This window comes from Dendrobium catenatum, unplaced genomic scaffold (assembly GCF_001605985.2).
Source record: "Dendrobium catenatum unplaced genomic scaffold, ASM160598v2 original_scaffold_109250, whole genome shotgun sequence".
NCBI lineage: Eukaryota > Viridiplantae > Streptophyta > Magnoliopsida > Asparagales > Orchidaceae > Dendrobium > Dendrobium catenatum.
In genome coordinates this window covers 923,509-942,528 of record NW_021427685.1, presented here as the reverse complement: position 1 = coordinate 942,528, position 19,020 = coordinate 923,509, and the positions used below count along the sequence as shown (strand labels likewise).

Here is a 19,020-nt window from a genome sequence, read left to right as displayed (position 1 = left end):
ATAATGATAAATCCATACAGTAATAATAAATCCGTACTATACGAATCATTTGCTTCTATACAATCTTTTAAATAATTGCCTAATTAGATCAATTAATTAGGCAATCAAATCGGATCTGAGTGATTATAGATCATACTATACTATACGATACATATATCATGTTGTACAAGTTACCCAAGGAGTCTTTGGGCAAAGTATTGTTTGTCCAGTACGATAAAAAAATTGTACTATACAAATTACCTAAGGACTATCTATATGATTTTTGTTTGTCTTATATGATTTGATAATGAGTCATTCTAACCATACTGTACTATTGTTCAATTGTACAATATGATTAGTTAATCGGCTTTAACTGATCATCCTGTGTACTATTAATTATACAGTACTACAAGAGAATTGAACTAATCGTACTGTACGAACAATGACATCTGAATTGAAAATTAGCTTTTTCTTAGAGCCTAATATTTAACTTTGCTAATTTCATTTGGAGAAGTCTTTTTGAAGTCATTTGGTTATGTATTATGTGAGAAAACGTTGAAGAGAGGGTTTTGAGTTAGGGAGAGAAAGATTGAAGTTTAAGAGAGAGGGAGAAGATCCATGTGGGTTTCAAGGGAGTGTGAGAGGGTGTTTTCACATGGTTACTCTAGCAAACTTGCACCTTATTTCCTCCATGAGTCAAGGTCTATCTTGAGGGAAGCTTTGGGAAAAAGACATCTTTGGTGTTAAAGGGCTTGACTATTCTACCGCACCAAATTTGGTGAAATGGATTCGACTACTTCGCCGCACCGAGAAGGTGAAAGAGATTCAGTTATTCACCGCAACGGGTTGGTGGAAGAAAATCTTGTATAGGATTCTTTGCCTTATGTGGGGGCAAAATAACATACACTAAATGGTTTAGTGCAATTCTCGGAGAGGACTCTGAAGAGTGAATGTAGGTTAAGTTTGACCGAACTACTGTAAATTTGACATTTTTTTCTTGTTTTTCAGTACTATATTTTTTTGCATTTTTTTTCTTGCACGATTGCCTTCTTGCAAATCCGAATTTAAAATCTTGTGATTGGTTTTTATTTAAGTTTTGTTAGTAAAGAAAAATAAGCAAAAATCTAAAAAAAAGGGAAGAAAAATCTTTTGCTATTTATTTTTCTACCAAATTAAAAAAATTAGTATTTAATTTTTCTTATTGTTCGCTTCCACTTGAGAAAATTTGTTTTAAAGTTATAGCTGTGAATTTGGTTTAAGTTTTTCAAAGAAGAGATTCTTGGAAAAAAAATAAAATATCAATTCACCCCATTTTGATGTGCTGTTGTACTTCAAGTGGGCTTTAACAATCACAATGTTGACCTCCATATTACAGCTAAAGGAACAAAATAAATAAATAAAAAATGCTTGAAATGATTACCTCTGAACCTGCTCCTGAATCCTGCGCAAATTCAGCCCATACCTGCTGCAGCTACAGTACGTACCCTCTGCAATGGCACCGAAGAAACATCGTATCACGCGTTCTCTCTCTTTTTTTTTGGGGACATTTAGGCCATTTAAGGCAAACTCACACACACAATGCATACACATAGACTCGAACCTTAGACCTCTTAGTTGGAAGCCTTAGCTCTCAACCAATAGGCCAAGGAGAGTTGTGTACGCGTTCTCTCTCTCGACTCTGCTATTCTTGTTGTTAAAACCCAAGCAAAATAAAGCCTTCAGGTTTTTCCTCCGCAGACCTCAAGCACACAAACGACTTTCCTCTTCTCGCCTTCTCTTACACGAACCTCAACCCACGTCACCAGCTGTCGAAGCTTCAACCTGTCGCTGCTTTTGATTCCCTAAAGCCGCAGACCTGACTCCTTAGCCGCAGATATATCTGATCTGATGTCTCAATCCAACTCTACAAGCCTCCAACCACCTCCATTCCCTCTTTCTATAGCTTTCAGAACCTCACGCCTATCGCTGCCGCTCTTCTCTTCCATTCTAAGCCCTCACCTATTTGAATAGCAGACCCGACCAAGGCTTCAAGCCGCCGACTCACCTATATGATTCGGCTCAACCCCGATCTCCCTCTATGCCCACTAGAAGCCGCAAGGCCTAGCTCGATTTCTCATATCCTCTATCACCCTCCTCAACTGAGCTTTACAGCAAGCGGATCTCCCCTCCCCCCCCCCAAGGCTTCCTACTCACGTAAATAGTCGAGCCCCAACATCCTTGCCCTAGCCCTCTTTAAACACGATGTCCCTCTCCCTATTCACATCTACTACACCGAACCCAAGACCCAGCCCATCCAAAATCCAAATCAACCCGATCAGTTTCTTTTTTATTTTTATCCTCATTTATTCAGTTCATTATTAGCATCACTCATCAATGCTAATCAGTGTGTTTAACATTATTAGCATTTTATTAGATGATTATTGTTGTTGTCAAATTTAGTATGTTTATAGGAAGAGAAATGAAAAAAAAAAGAGAAAAAAATAAAAATGAAAATCCAGAAAAAAAGAGGGAAAAATATATTTTTGTCCCTTTATTCACGTGCACATTTTCGACGTAGTCGTCACCTCTCGCAAATGATATAACAGTCTTTAAACTTCAAGATCCCGCTTTCAATGCTTGCGTCGCAGCTAGCAACCATCTATACACATTTTTCTTATAGCGGTGAGAGAAAGCTTGTTGTAGTGCTCGCGACGAAGCAGAAAATCTTCAAAAGTCCTTTTGGCGTTCGAAGCACGCCGAGGGACCCCCTATGCACGCTTTTCTTAGCGTGGTGGGAGGGAACTCGGTGCGATGTTTACGACGAGACAGGTGAGCCTTGTGCGCACTTTTCTTAGTGCGGCAGGGAAAAATTTAAGTACCCGTATACGCTCTCATAGCATGGCGGGGAAAGCAACTGCATTTTAAAACAGGTACTTTAAAATGCCCATGCACGCCTTCAGTGGTGTGTTGGGGGTTGAATACTAAAATTGCGGTGTCACCCTACACCAACCGTCACATCTTTCTTGACTTGGCGGGCAGTCTAAGACTCCTATAGTTTCCCCTAAACGGGAAAGATGCCAGAAGGTTGTCGAAATTCGATCTGAAGACGCACAAGACTTAAGAAAATTACAGGGAATCATATTCGAACTCAAGTAAATAGCAGGACCTTGCAAAATTGAACTGAATGAACTAACAAGAGAACTTACATAAATAACATAGGACATGGATTGAACATTAAGTGAACTATAGGAACTTGATTTGGACAGGTGGGAATAGGACTTAACACTCGGAATGAAATTTAAGCTTACAATGTAAATCAAACTCAAATGTGCAAATGAGAAAATCATGGTGAATAAAATTACGTATAAAATTCGCTTGCAATAACAGTCAATTGAACTAAATGTGATGTACGTCATGAATGCAAACAACGTACCTCAATCATGCTCTTACGTAAATAAAGAGAGAGTTGGATGGGTGGCACTTTCATAAATGAGATGTGAGGGACCCATGATGAATGGGAAACTTGTGTTGAACATAATCCCAAGCAATTAAATCAAAACTTGTAGTGAGATTATCATGATAGTTGAAATGTGAGCATCCACAAACAAATGCGTTGTGAACTATAAGCTATTTTTTAAGACAACGGAGGGCATGTTATTCTAAACATCATTCGCTTACAAGCAACGATCAGATGGAAACGTAATCCCATGCTTATAATCAACGACACAAGATTTTCAATCAACACCGAAAGATTATTATATTATCTCAAATGTTCACTGCATAAAAAGAACAATATATGCACAAAGAATTACAGTCACGTGCACACATGGTTTAAAATTGCGCAATATGAGGCTCGCCTTTGCGCAATTCGAGTAAAAAACGCCTCAATGCTTACGCCTCTAGTTTTTTTTATGAGGCTTGCGCCTCAATGCTTACGCCTCTAGTAAAAAACGCCTCAATGACATATCACATAAGAACTCATAAATCATCAGCATTGTCATCACTAAGGGGTTCTTCATTTGAATCATCATTATGATGAACTACTCTCTCCCCTTCCTCCTCTCCTCTAGAGTCCAATGTCGAGCATTTACTAAAAGATTTATGTAAGTTTTAATATATTTAGCGTGAGGCATAAGCCTCATGCCAGTGACTGTAATTCTTTGTGCATATATTGTTCTTATGTGATATGTCATTGCTATTTATTTTTGGAAATTTGAGCTATATGTTAATGAAAAGAATATTGGGATTTGGCCAGCAAATAAATCGACCCCTTTGCAACTAGAGGGTTATTCAATAAGCCGTTCACTATTATTTGATACCTCATTTGATTTCTTAAAAATTTGCATGTCTACATTTTTATATTCAATTGACTATAAAATGTGTCATATGATACAAATTGTATATTATGTTTCTTTTCGCATTGTTAATGGTGTTAAAATCGAAATTACATTTAATGTATCAAGTATAGATGATAGGGATCTTACACAACGAAATGTGACGTGCTTGAATTATTATTATTATTATTTTTTGCTTTAAATTTTGAGAATTATATACGTTTTCTACTCATTCTACTCGTAAGGAGATATAGGGTAGGCTTTGTATTACTTATGAAGGTACAAATGAAGTGAAATAATCTCGTCTAAATTTATTGTTGTGTGAATTCGAACTCTTTCGCTTGAAACCTAGCAAAATTGTATTTGACATTTATACTAGGTTTATCAAGATAGTGATATATTTGCTTGCTTTAGGAAGGGAACTATTTAACTCTGAGAAATTAAGATTTCACACTATTTGCCTGATAATTTTGATGCTAAAGTCAATGGAATATGTGAATCCAACGATTTGAATATGTACTCTATTGACAACTTACTAGGCTCTTTCATTGCTTATGAGCAAAGTATGTACCAAAGATTTTTGGATGTAGGTGACAATAAAGAAAGCTCCAGTGGAATATAAGATTAGAGAAAATCATTTTAGATGGGTTTGTCATATAAAACGACAGGCTTCTTATGACCTGATTAGGAGAGTATATTTATTAGATTTGACTTATGTTAGGAAAGATAGTGGTAGACTTAAAAAGACTTGGTTAGAAAATTTTAGAAATGGCATTTCTTTATTAAATTTAAATAAATTAACCGTTAATTGGATACAATTGAGAATATAGGATTCATGTAACCAACTCCACGTAGTGGGATAAATACTTATTGTTATTGCTGTATGATATGATTAAAAAATAGCCTTCTGAAACATTTGGTGATATTCATTGCATATATGTACATTGATATAATTATTTGAATTACTATTTAATATGTTTGGTGTTGATTTCAGGTTCATCAAGCATTAAAATTCATGATGAGAAAACCGGAGCAATTTACACTGTTGATGCCCATAATTTATCTTCCACTGCCAGAAGCTTGGATATTGGAAAATTTATCACTGTTCTCATTATTTGCTTGATGTTTCATTTATTCCATTGAATCGGCAAAAATGATTGATTAATAACATTTTTTTCTCATGTTGGGTTCATATATATAGATGTCATTACCGAAAATAATGTGTACAATCATTTTCTCCATCCTAGCTGACGGATTTGGAGTTCTTAATTTCTCATTTTCATATTATGCTTTGTAAATGGTGAGCGATGATGGAAAGCTTTAGTTTCAGGATGGCTATAAATATTTAGATATTAACTTAAGTTGAAAAAAAGCATTAACAACCCAGGACGCTTTAGCTGTTTTTTTTTTTTTAATAAATTTTCTACTATTCTAGTCTTTGATTAGGGAATAATAAGGTTCACTATATTCGAAATATTTCTCTCTTTTTTTTTTAATTATGTTCCGACAATGAAGAGACCTCATCCAAAGCTTTGTCCGCAGAACGTTTAAGCTGAATATTTATTTTTGTATAAATTGCCAAGAATTTTTATTTTAGACTAGGTAAACTATGAGATTTACTAATTTCCAAATTTCAATTTTAGTTCACTCATTTCTTTGAAATTATTTTGTAGAATGCGCTGTTTGGCTGGATATGTTTAAAATTAAAATGTTTGTATTTTAAAAATTTATAAACTATTTGGTTGGATGCAAATTGAATGGTTTGTAATATTTTTAAAATATTTATCATGATTTATTTTAAATGTATTGAACTATGACAGATAATGGTAGGTAGAGGTTTGTGCTAGAAGAATATTATGGAGTTGTGGGTGGCAATGGTAGTCGCAATTGGGTGATGTATATTTATTCATGTCATTTTTAATTTCTTGCAATTATTTAATTAGTTTTCATAGAAGAACCCATACCCAAAAGCTTAGCAAGAAATACTTGTCCAAGATTAGTTGCTCCATTGCTACGTGACAATTAGAGGAATTAATCAAAGTTTGTAAACCAAATTCAGAAGATTGGCTTTTATGGAAAATTTAGTGGTTCAAAAAGGAATTTTTAGACTTAGAAATGATGTATTGTATGGAACTAGAGTAAATAATGTGTATATACTAGATTTACATTATTTTAAATCTCCTAATACTTTTTATTTGAAAACAATTTCTAATGAATCTTGGTTATGGTATAGGAGATTTTGTCATGCTAGCATAAAAAATCTTAGAAAAATTTTCCAAAAAGAACTTATTATAAGCATACCAAAATTAGATTTTACTAAGGATCACTTGTATAATACATGTCAACTAAAAAAATAGGTGAAGTCCTCTTTTCATTGCATTAAGGATTTTAGAACTAACAAATCATTGGAGATTATACATATAGATTTTTTTGAACCTGTTAGCACTATATGTCTAGGAGGTAAGGTATATAGATTTGTGATTGTTGATGATTTTTCTAAATTCATTTCGGTTATATTTTAATTTTAAAAGAGTGAATTATTTGTGGAATTTAGAAATTCTTTGACTTGGATTCAGAGAAAATTAGGATGTAAAATATTATCAATTCAAAGTGATTATGGAGGTCAATTTTAAAATAAAAAATATGAAGAGTTTTGTAAAGAGAAAGGAATTGATCACAATTTTTCAATACTTAGGACCCCTTAACATGTAGAGTGGTCAAAAGAAAGAATAAAATATTAATTGAAGTCGTTAGAGCCATATTGGTAGAGTATTCGCTTTCAAAATATTTTTGGGCTGAAGTGATTAGTACAACTTGTTATGTTCTGAGGTGAATATTAGATAAAAATTGAATAAGACATCCTATAAGCTTCTTAAGGATAGAGCATCAAATTTATCACATTTGCATGTTTTTGGATGTTAGGTGTTCATTCATAATAATAAAAAATCTAATTTAGGAAAATTTGATCCATAATGTGACGAAAGAATTTTTCTTGGATACTCTAGTGTTGAAAAATCTTATAGAGCTTTTAATAAAAAAAACTTTGGTTATTGAGGAGATCACACATATTTTGTTTAATAAATCTAGCAATTTGGAAGAGCCATGTTTGAAAGAGGATCATATTGAAAATAACCCCCAAAGAATAAAAACGATTGATTTGGAAGAGAATATGGAAATTGAAAATCTTTTGGCTAGAGAATTGAAATTTTCTAAAAATTATCCTAAAGAATTAATTTTTGGTGAACCTAGTGAGGGTGTTAGGACTAGACATGGATTTAGCAAGAGGTTAACTATTCTATTTTTATATCAATGATTGAACCCATAAATGTTAATCAAGCACTTTCAGATGAATTTTTAATTTTAGCATTGTATGAAGAGTTCAATTAATTTATAAGAAATGATGTTTAAGAATTGATAGAAAGGACAAATGATCAAAGTGTTGTTGGAACTAAGTGGGTGCTAAAAAAGAAAATAGTTATTTTTCAGTGTTCAACCAGCCTCCACCATATTAAGGCCCCTCTGAGTTCTGGATGTACTTCATTGATGTTGTTTCTACCGAGCTTTTGCAAGTGATGTTATGATGTATTTTCTTTCATGTTAGTAATGTTTGTTGTTTGTTGTTATGTTTTTATGTAATGATGATGTGTTTTGTTCTAGTTGATATTCGTGAAATGAATGTATTTGATCCTTTTGATATCAATGGAAAATGTCATGTTTTGGAAACTTGTATTTGTTTCTTTTTCTTTGAAATGCTAGTATGATTTATAAGAAAAATCATTTTGAAATTAATCATGAAAATGGGTTATAAATTATTTTGCTTTACAAATTAGTTTCCTTATGAAAATCTAATCTTTCAAAATTTTAAATTAGATTATAACTGGATTTAGGTAAGGAGACTAATTTCATTTTCTTTTTAGGCAAACATAACTAGAATATTATTATTGTAATATTAATGTCTTATTATTTATTATCTATTTTTCAGTATGCTTATTTTTGTTATTAGTGAAATTTAAATTTAGATTATTCATCTGGGAAAGTCCTAAAAAGTAAATCAAAAGAAAATGCACAATGGGTGCAAAAATTAAAATAATAAGCAATGATTCGCAAAGTGAAAAGAGACACAAAATTAGCTCAAATAGAAAAGATGCACAAAGTATACCACAAATATTTGAAAAGATGTGCAATATTGCAAATTGAAATTATTTTTGATTGTGTTCATTCCACTATCATTTAATCTATAATCCAAATTAATCAAATTAATAATTCTATTCTATATTGTACTTGAATTTAACTAATTTTTTATTTCATCATTTTTGCAATAATCATCTTTACTTAATTTATCTAGCATGAATCATAACCTTGATTAACTTTTCTTATCTTAGTTATTTTTTAATTTAAAATTTTAAAAATTTCCTTTTTAGTATTATTGAATTAATATTGTAATTGCAATTAGTTTAAAAATACTTTCTAAATCAATTCTTTATGTTTATCTATTGAGACCCTTTCATTTCAAGTTCTACTTTCCTTTTTGTTGTTGTCAAAATGGGGAGTAATAATATTGTTTGATTGATTGATATTTTTTGTGTATGTTTGATTGATTGATGGTTGTTGTGTGATGTGTATATTTTTTATGTGTATGTTTTTGAGTGTTCATTCATGTTTGTGTTTTGTGTTCGCATTTTTGTTCGAATTTATTTTGCTTTTGCATTTTTTTATTTTTTATTTTTAGGGTTTTTTTATATTCATGGGAATTCCTAGATTTACATTGGTCTTTTATTTAGGGGGAGCTAAGGAGAAATTTTTGCTTTAAATGTTAATCAAACAATAATTATTTTTCCATCACAAAAAAGGGGAGATTGTTGCAACATAGTTTTCATAAGTATATTTTCATATCATGGATGTTTTGGATGACTCCAAATATTATTATTTTAACTTCTATTTCTCCTAACATATATTGGATATATTATAGTTATTATTTGTATGTAGTAATATTTTAGGAAAATCATACTTCTGACTGTTGAAGACTTCAAATCAGATTAGATTAGGGTTCTTTATAAATGAAGTCTATATTTTATATTTTTATTGAGTTTAAAAGAGTGAGATTATAATTGGGTAATCATGCACACACACACACACACACCGGGGGAGTGTTAAAATTAATTATTTAAAAAAAACTAATTGTACTGTACAATGTCGTATCGTACGAGACAATTTGATCAATTATTTCCTCCAGAAAGCAATTAATCGAATCATGAATGTAAAAAATAATTTCTAAGTACTATTCAAATTGTACATAGTTGGCTTCATAAAGATGATGTCTAGAGCACAAAAATGATGCAAACATTTTTGTTCATACGAATAGGTAAACTTTTTGAACTGTTTGTCCAGGACGATCTGGAGTTCATACAGATGACATCCAGAGTACGAAAACATTGTGAATTGTTTATCCGGGACGAACTGACGACATGTTGAGTACGAAAAATATGGGCTATCCTTTCATCCATATGAATAGGAAATTTTTTATAACTGTTCGTAATGTAAGATATCAATTTCATACTGTACGATCAGCTTGTATGAAAATGTTTCGTATAAGATCATATGAGCAAATTTTAAACTATTCGTATGGTACAATCGTCATTCGTACTGTATGGTCGTGGATGCTTATAATTGAAATTTTCTATTTTCTAGGCAGTTTTTCATGTCTTTCATACATAAAGTTCTTAAAACTGACTTAGGATGAATCCTTCTTTATTTCTCTTGATAGCAAAAGTGTGAGAGTGATTTAGGAGAGTGTTTGTGAGAGAGTTCTTACAAATTGAGAGTATGAAGGGTTCATAAGATTTCTCAAAGGTGAGAATCTCTTTATGTTTTTTGCAAAAATCTTCTTTACTTCTTTGAAGACTCTCGAGGGAAGATTTTTAAAGAAGATCTGATTTTTTGCTGACATTAGGAGGGTGTAAAAGGATGCCGATTCTCTGCCAACACTTGGAGAGTGAGAAAGGATGAAATTTCTCTGCCGACACTTGGAGAGTGTGAAAGGATGATTGTTCTCTGCTGACACTTGGAGTGTATGAAAGGATGATGATACTATACTTCACCATGGATTGATGGAAGAGAGGGTAGTTGTAAAGGCTTCTTTACCTTGCTTTGAGAGCAAATGGAGAGTCATTTAGGTAATAGTACAATACCTAAAGAGGGAGTCTTTAGGGAGTGGGCATAGGTCTAGTTGGACCGAACCACTATAAATCTTTGTATTTTTTTATTTTTATGTATTTTTATTTTCAAGAATTTTATTTTGATGGTTAAAAAATTTATTTAAAAAAAACCAAATTTTGTTAAAGTTATTAAATGGTTTTCTTGAAATTTCAAGAGAGAATTTTTTTAAATTACCAATTCACCCCCCTCTTGGTTAACCTTTAGACAATTACTTTAGGTTTAACAACCTATATGAACTTTTCACGAATAATCCATCCATAAGAGAAAATATCACATACGAGGATGAAATATTTATCATAAGTTTCGATATAGGGAGTGGTAACTCATCTTTAGGGCAACCTTTGTAGAGTCACATCCATCAAGGTACTTATTTAATTTGGATCATTCCTAGTTGAAATTTTAGTTTGTGAACTAAGGTATGGAGATAATTCAACCATTTATTCCTAGCTCCAAGTGAAACAATCTTTAAATTTTGATAATAATTCGATCATTTTATTCACCTTATCCTCATTCAATAGTGGTTATGAATAATAGATCTTCAGTACCCTGTTTGATTTCATTTATAGCCTCAATGGTAGATTTAATCTCCTATTTATGTTTTGGGATGCATCCTTAACTTGAGAGTCATCCAGATCATCTAATGTTTCTAAATGGAGTTTGTTAAAATTCTTAACATTTACTAAAAAGAGACTATCAGACTTTAGATTATTTTATATGACTGAGAAATATTCATCGTCATCAAATAAATATAGAGAAGGGAAGCCTACATATGATTTTGATGTATATTTATATTCTTTTATTTTCTATAGATGTTTAAATTGCTGAGCTTCACCTCTAGTCCAACTTAATGACGTTAAACCTTTCTTAGTGAATTTTTTTATGCAGTTTGAGTACCAGTTAAAAGAGATTTCTATTATTTCATCAATAATTAGAGTGTTAAGGATTTCACCAATTTTAGTGTTTTTGTGGAAGAGGGTACAAAGATATTATCTTTGGTTTATGAGTTTAATGAAAAATAAGCTTTCATCTCTAACCGGAAGAGTGGGGTTAGGATAATATTTTCCACAAACTTTCTTAAATTGTCCATGGTAAACAAATTTGAATCAGTTTCCCTAGCGATGTCCTCATCACTATCAGCTTCTATAGAAATTTTAAACTTTGATTATTTTATATGATTCCTATATTCTACAGCCTATAGATTAATATCAATTACATATGATTCATCCTCCGAGGTGGATTCAAAATTAATATGTATTACATTATCCTTTATTTGTATATTTCAGTTTTTATTTACTATTGAATCTTAACATCCTCAAGCTCTTCATCTAGATCATTAAGCCATTCTACCACATCTTTATGAGGGAAGGGCAGGTGACCAATGAACATCTTGTTCGAGATTAGAATGCGTTTTATTTTCTTTTTATTTCTTTATATTCTACTTTAGTAAATTTAAAATTTTTAGAGAAGAAATTATGCTTCTTAGGCATATTATAGTATGAAGCTTCTTCATATATACCAACTTTATGAATTGAAAATGGTTGTAAATCACCTATAATACATTGCTCTACCCCCCTTTGGAGAGTATTTGATGCTCTGATGAAGGGTGAAAGGCACCATCTTATACTCATAGATCTAGAGTATATCTTTTAAAAAAAAAAAAAATCAAATTGCTTCATTAATAACTAAATAAAGAAAAATAGACTGCAAACTAATAGCATCTGATTCCTCCAACAAATTAATAAAAGGGGGAACCTTATTTATGACTATGTCATCCAAAAAGAAAGAACTAAAAATAGCATAGTCAGCACAAAGATCATCTAACTTATTGCCTTCCCTATTTGCACAATTAAAAAATCTTTGATAAAAGAGAGATCTCCCAAATCTTACCCGCCTTTCCTAACAACTGTCTTAAGGAATCTGATAACATTTTTATTATCGCCTTCAATAATTATAGCCTTGTAAGCAAACATCCAATCTTTAACAACATCCTTGATTGATTGAATAGCTAGAAGCTCCAACCTATTTATGTCTTAATGAACACAAGCATGACCAAATGCAAACAAGAATCTCCCCTTGTAGTCTCAAAAAACACCTTCAATCCCAGCCTTGTAGGACGTTAAAAATGAAGCATGTACATTAACTTTGATCCAATCGGGTGGAGGAGGATGCCAATGATTATCCAACAACCTGACAGGTTGATTAACATCCTAGATACTCGAGTTAAAACAATTAAAAGAATTTGAAACAACATCAAAACTCACAGCATTGGTTGCAATCTCCAACGGGCTGGTCTTCATTTTTTCATGAACAAACTCGTTCCTAGCATTTCAAGATAAGTATACAGCGTTGCAAAATAAAATAACCAGCCAATGATTCTGATTATCCAACCATTTATAGCATACATCAAAAGAAATGAAATTAGGAATACCGAATCACCAATTGTTTAATTGCTGAACAACATCCTTTAGCTTTCTACATTTGGTCACAACGTGCTCAATATCTTCAACTCCATCACAGCCCCTTGGGCATCCGTCATTCCCTTGTAATCTCCTATAACATAAGAATTGATAGGTCGGAATTCCTTTGTTGAGTACTCTCCACCAAAATGTTTCCACTTGATGAATGAGCTTTGCTTTTTTAACCTAGGACCAACCAATGAAATCAGAGTTATTGTGTTCTACAGCTTTGGTTGCTAAAGCCAAAATTGACTTACCAGAATTCTTAAGAATGAACTCGAATTAGTCTTCTGAGCAATCAGATGAAATCTGTATACTTGTAATAAGATTTACAAGTTCTTCACCAAAGCATTTTTTAAGCTTCCTAACATCCCAGGAACCATTGGAAATAAACTTATCAACCAATGATTTGCTGCTATCTATTAACTGGATAAAGATTGGTCATCTATCAATGCTTTTATCCATAATCCAAATATCTTTGAATAAATCAATTAATTTTCCATTGGCAATTCTCCACTTGACAATCATTTTGAGAAATTCCCATCCATTATAAATTAACTTCCAAGCAGTTGAACCTATTTTTTTCTGAAGCCTCTTCATTATAAATTGAACCATATTTAGGGAAAAGAACTTTGTGCATTAAAGATTCTTTATCTTGGCTATATCTCCAAGCCAGTTTGGCTCTTAAAGGACCAGCTTTTTTTGAACATGATATTATTCCACGACCACCACAATTCTTCGATCTACACATGAGATCCCAGTTCACATAGTGAATTCCAACACCCCTATCCTTTTTGTTCCATATAAAGCTTATGCAAAGCTTATCAACTTCATTTAAAACACCCTTTGGAACCAAGGAGAGTGTATAATAAAAAGTTGGATAGGAGAGTAAAACTGACTTGACTAGAGTGATTCTTCCAGCTAAAAAATGAATTTGCCACCCCAAACATTCAACAGACTCAGAGCTTTGTCTAAGATGAACTGAAAGTCTGCTCTTACTAGTCTCCTTAGTGCAGTTTTGTTGCCAAAATAGGAAAATTCTTTGACCACCTTGAAATTCATAATTCTGGAGATTACTTTTCTTTTCCTTCTCTTAACTGAATTTCTAAATAGAATGCACGATTTATTAATGTTAACCTTTTGCCATGTCCAACCACAAAAGTCCTAAACTATGCCTTTAATTTCTTTAACCATCTTCAATCTGGCTTCAGATAATATAATTATGTCATATGCATAGAGTAGGTGAGAAATCTTTGGTCCATTTGGAGAAATGCGAATACTAATATTTTCCTTCCTTTGCAAAAAAAATCAAAAGGAGTTGAGAACAAATAATAACAAGAATGGTGATAAAGGGCAACCTTGTCGAAAACCATTACTAGCATCAATCTAATTAGAAAAATTTCCATTGTTTAACAAAGAAAAGCTAGGATTATAAACACAATCCAAAATAAGATTAGCAAATTTGGAACGGAATCCAAAATAGTCCATTTCATTCACCAAAGTTGGCCATCCCATTGAATCATAAGTTTTCTCCATATCTATTTTGAAGGAGACTAAACCTTTAGAAGATTTAGAATGCCTAAATTTGTGGAAGATTTCTTGGGCAACTATGACATAATCCGAAAGTGACCTTCCTTTCAGAAATGCCACTTGTTCTTCTGAGATCAACTTAGGAATAACCAGAAACAATCTATTTAATAACACCTTGGAAGAAATTTTAAAAACAGTGTTGTATAGACTGATGGGTCTAAAGTTTGAAGGAGATAAAGGATATTTTACCTTTGGGATCAACACTATAATAGTTTCTTTCCACTCTTTACATATCTTCCTGAAAGTGAAAAGTGATTAATTGCTTTCCAAAAATCATCCTTAATAATGACCCAATATGATTTGATAAATGAATAGTAAATACCATCATACCCTGGAGCAATGTTCCCACCTACATCCTTGATCACTGTCTCCATTTCATCGTAGGAGAATTCTTTATTCAGTATAACCATATCTTCTTCATTTAAAAATTTCCCTGGTTTGGGCCATCCAACCATAGAGCAGCTCCAATCTTTCCACTTTTCCTTAAGGAAATGGAATAAAACCACTTCTATTTTGTGTTGATCTTCAACAATCAACCCATTTTCATCTCTGCTTTTTTGTATGAAGTTGGAATTCCTTCTAAAACTAGAAAATGCTTGAAAAAACCTTGAATTGCTATCACCTTCCATGAGCCATTGGACCTTAGCCCGCTGCCTCCACCAAGTGCACAACCAAGCCAATGTAGAATTCAAATCATCTATTTTAGCTTTCAAAAGCCAGCTTTCTTCATCTAATAGTTGCCCATGTTCTGCCTCCTTAGTTTGCAAATCTAGAATTTCCTTCTTCAAAATTTTCGTTGATTGATTTAAGTTTTTAAATTTAGCTTTACTCCAATAGAACAATTCTTTTAAAGACCTTTTCATCTTATAATTCAGAATTTGTTAGAGATATCCATAAGTTTTCTTCCTCCAAGCACCTCTTACCACTGCAGCTGACGTGGAATTGAAGCCCAAACATCTTCAAAATTGATATTTTACTTATACAATGAATTGAATTCCAATAAGTTTAACAAAATCGGACAATGATCCAATGCAACTCTAGCCAGATGCGTAACCATCAAACGGTGAGAAGAGTTCAAAGCTGCTAAATTTAAAAGACATATGTCTAACTTTTCAAGGATTTTTTTCAGTTCCTCTTTTGTTGTTACGCCAAGTATACTTAGACCCAATACAACTAACCTCATGTAAATCATAACATGTTAAAAATAACTTCATTTCTGTCTGTCCAAGGGGAAAAAAAACAATCTTCTCCCTCCCTTTTTTTCATCCTTAGAGAGAAAGCAGTTGAAGTCTCCCCCCACCACCATAGGTATGTCCTTAGAAAAATTATATTCCAATATATCCCATAGAGTCCTATAAACATCCTTACTCGCATAGACAGTAACAGTCCTCCATTTACCGCTGTTAAGGACATCTAAATCCCGTATTACAAATTGGGAAGAAGATTCCAAGATATTAAAAGAAGCCATGCTGTGTTTCCATAACACCATAATTCCTCATGACAGTTCATCCAAAGAAACATGAAAAAAAACCCATTCATTACCAATTAGCATATTAACATCTTTTTTATCAATTGAATTCATTTAGTTTCAAGCAGCCCAAGAAAGAAAACCCATGATTCTTTACAAATTCTTTTAGATATAGATAAGCTTTTCTCTTTCTAGCTCTTCTATAATTCCAAAAACCTATGGAAGACATTATTGAACAAGAGGAGAGGAATTCCCCATTTTCTCCTTAAGTTCTCCATCCAATATTCTACTTATTGGAACCAATTTGATGGATCCCAAACCTCTAAGCTGCTTTGAACCTTTTCTCTTAAACATTAGAAGATCCCTCTCCTGTAATACCCACCTGAAAACTCTTCACCATAGCTTCCATCTCCAAGACATCATCCACACTCCCGGCTTAAGATATAGAATCCATAGGAGATTCCATTACATTATTATCAAGGCTAATAAACTCCCCTTCCTCAATCAATTGATTTAAGACATCAAATTGGTTAACATTTTTGGGAATACAAACAGTTTTCAAAACAGCATCCCCTCCTTTATCTGAGAAATCATTATTCATAACTTCTACCTTATTACAAGGGAGATTAGATTTTACCTCATTAGGCAACTCTTCAACTCGAGAAGCTGATTCAACATTCACTTTATTAGTTCCACTTTGGTTCTTCATAGCAGCCCCACTTTCCTTCTCACACATTGTCTTCTTAACATCTTCATTCAAAAGGTCGAGTCCATGTATTTTTGAATCTATAGTATCGAAATCTCCTCTTCACATAATCAACATGAACCCAAGGTCCATAGCCTTCTTTATTAACTTCATTCCCTTCATTTTCCACTTCTTCAACATTTGTAGAAACCTTCTTTGAAACTGAAATGTCTTCGATTGGATTTTTTGTTTTTATTGTAGTCTAGAATGTTCTCTAAACAAACACTTTTATAGTTTATCTTTAAATGCCCTATCTTGCCAAAATTGACACAAAAGTTTGAAATTCACTCATATTCAATCTTCTTGTAGAATTTGTCGGAGCTTCCCTCCACCAAAACACCAACAGACAATTTATTGTCAAGCTTGATCCTAACAAAGATTCTAGAAAATTCCGTTCTTCCCCATTGGAACATGTTTCCATCAATTAAATATGGAGTTCCAACCTTTGAAGCAATTTTGCAAACATTAATTTCATCCTAGCACTGTAATGGGAGATTAGGCATCCCGATCAGGAGCCGTTAATCCCTTTAAAGAGGTGGGCTGAAATGAGGGACCCCATTTATCCAATCCTATGATATGTCCATTTACATACCATGGTCTGCTATAAAGGACTAATTCCATTGCATCTGGATCTTCAAAAGCACATAATACCCATCCCATTCCAAGCAAAGTCAAGTGGAACATCCCGAATTGATTCCATTGCCTCCTTAATTCCATGCAATGACATGGTATGGGGCATTCTCTCCAAACACTTTCACTAACAAATATTTATGCAATTTGTGTGTATTCTCCATATTATTTTGTTGATGTAGCTTCACCCCATCTTCAATCAAACAGTCACTAAAATCAATATCCATGGCTTTGATGTTAGCTTTTTTATTCCAAGCATTCACTACCACCTTGCCCTTTTGAAGATTTGGACCATTAATCAAATTATCAATAGTTTTGAAGTTACCCAGATCAGCAAAAATGCAACTACGTACCTTATCCAAATCATATGTAGAATGATGATCAACCTTATCTTTGCTCATTACAGAGTTCTTCTTATCAGCTATCTCCTCCAAACCTTGACCAGACTTTGAAATACCACCAACAAAGATTACATTCTCAATTATACTAGAATCATCAGTAATAAGGCTGTCATTCACCACTATAGGGATAATTTCTAATTCAGAAGGTTGAGATGCGCTAATAGATGATTTGAGTTCAAATTTTGATTCTCTGTGAAAACTAGACAAATTTGGGAATTTATCCAGGACATCCATCAACACCTTCTTATCCTTTCTAATGCAATGCAATTATTTTTTGGGCAAAAGTAATCCACCTTCGTTGATAACAAGGGGTAAACCAGATTTATACCGTATCTTAGCCTCTTGTTCGAACATCAAGGTTGCATCTCCAAAAGTAAGCAGAGACGAAGCTTTATTTTGACTGGAAAGAATTCTAACAGCATTTGAAGATGACTAATGACCATCACCGGAGTCAGTGGAAGGAGGTCGATGGCCTTCCACCGTCATCGGTGGACATACAATTTTGCAGGAATTTAAAAATTCAAAAAACAATGTTTTCTCTCTCTACAATCTGGGACACCCTCTCTCTAGCTGCACTTAGCTTCTCTAACTAGAGTCTACCTAGGAGGGCATTAAATGATGTTTCAAAATCTATTATATAGAATTTGGCTTCAATTTTCATGTTTCCTACTCCTAAAAGAAAGGCTATGAATTCAAATCACTCTCTCCATATTTGGTGAATCCTTATAGCATCATTTTATCAAAGATAAGTTTATGAGAATCCAATCTCATGTATGCAAGAGTTATCAATAGGAATGCAAGAAAATTTAAAATTTTCTATGTTAAAAAAAAATAACTAATGATTATGATATCTGATTCCCAAGAAAGTATTCATTCATGAATGTGATCCATATGATTACTTTAAAATATTGCTCCCCTTATAAAGGGTTAATGCTAACTTATCCATGCATATCATTGGATTGAGTAAGGCTTTAATAACAGCCTCCCTCATTTCTTTAGAAAGAACCAAGGCATTAAAGATACTCAATTTCATAGGAAGTTTTTGAAGGTGAGTTAACAAATTTTACTCCACTTTGGAATATATGAATTGACTATATCTGAATCTGGCTGAATTGGAGTTGAAGTTTCTTTATTATCAACAATTCATTTTCCTTTGTTAGCTGGAGATGCTGATAGTGGTAGTACATTACCACTATACAAATTTACTTGAACCATCTCTTAT

The 19,020-nt window shown here is 32.8% G+C and overlaps 1 long non-coding RNA gene across 1 annotated transcript in view; it reads left to right on the top strand.

Annotated features, from left to right (window-relative positions):
- Nucleotides 1–5,590, top strand: part of LOC110110205 — a 30,444-nt gene extending 24,854 nt beyond the window's left edge. The window contains exon 2 of the long non-coding RNA XR_002304670.2: nt 5,287–5,590. This is a non-coding gene — a long non-coding RNA (uncharacterized LOC110110205). The remainder of the gene's footprint in view (nt 1–5,286) is intronic.
- Nucleotides 5,591–19,020: the final 13,430 nt, after the last annotated feature.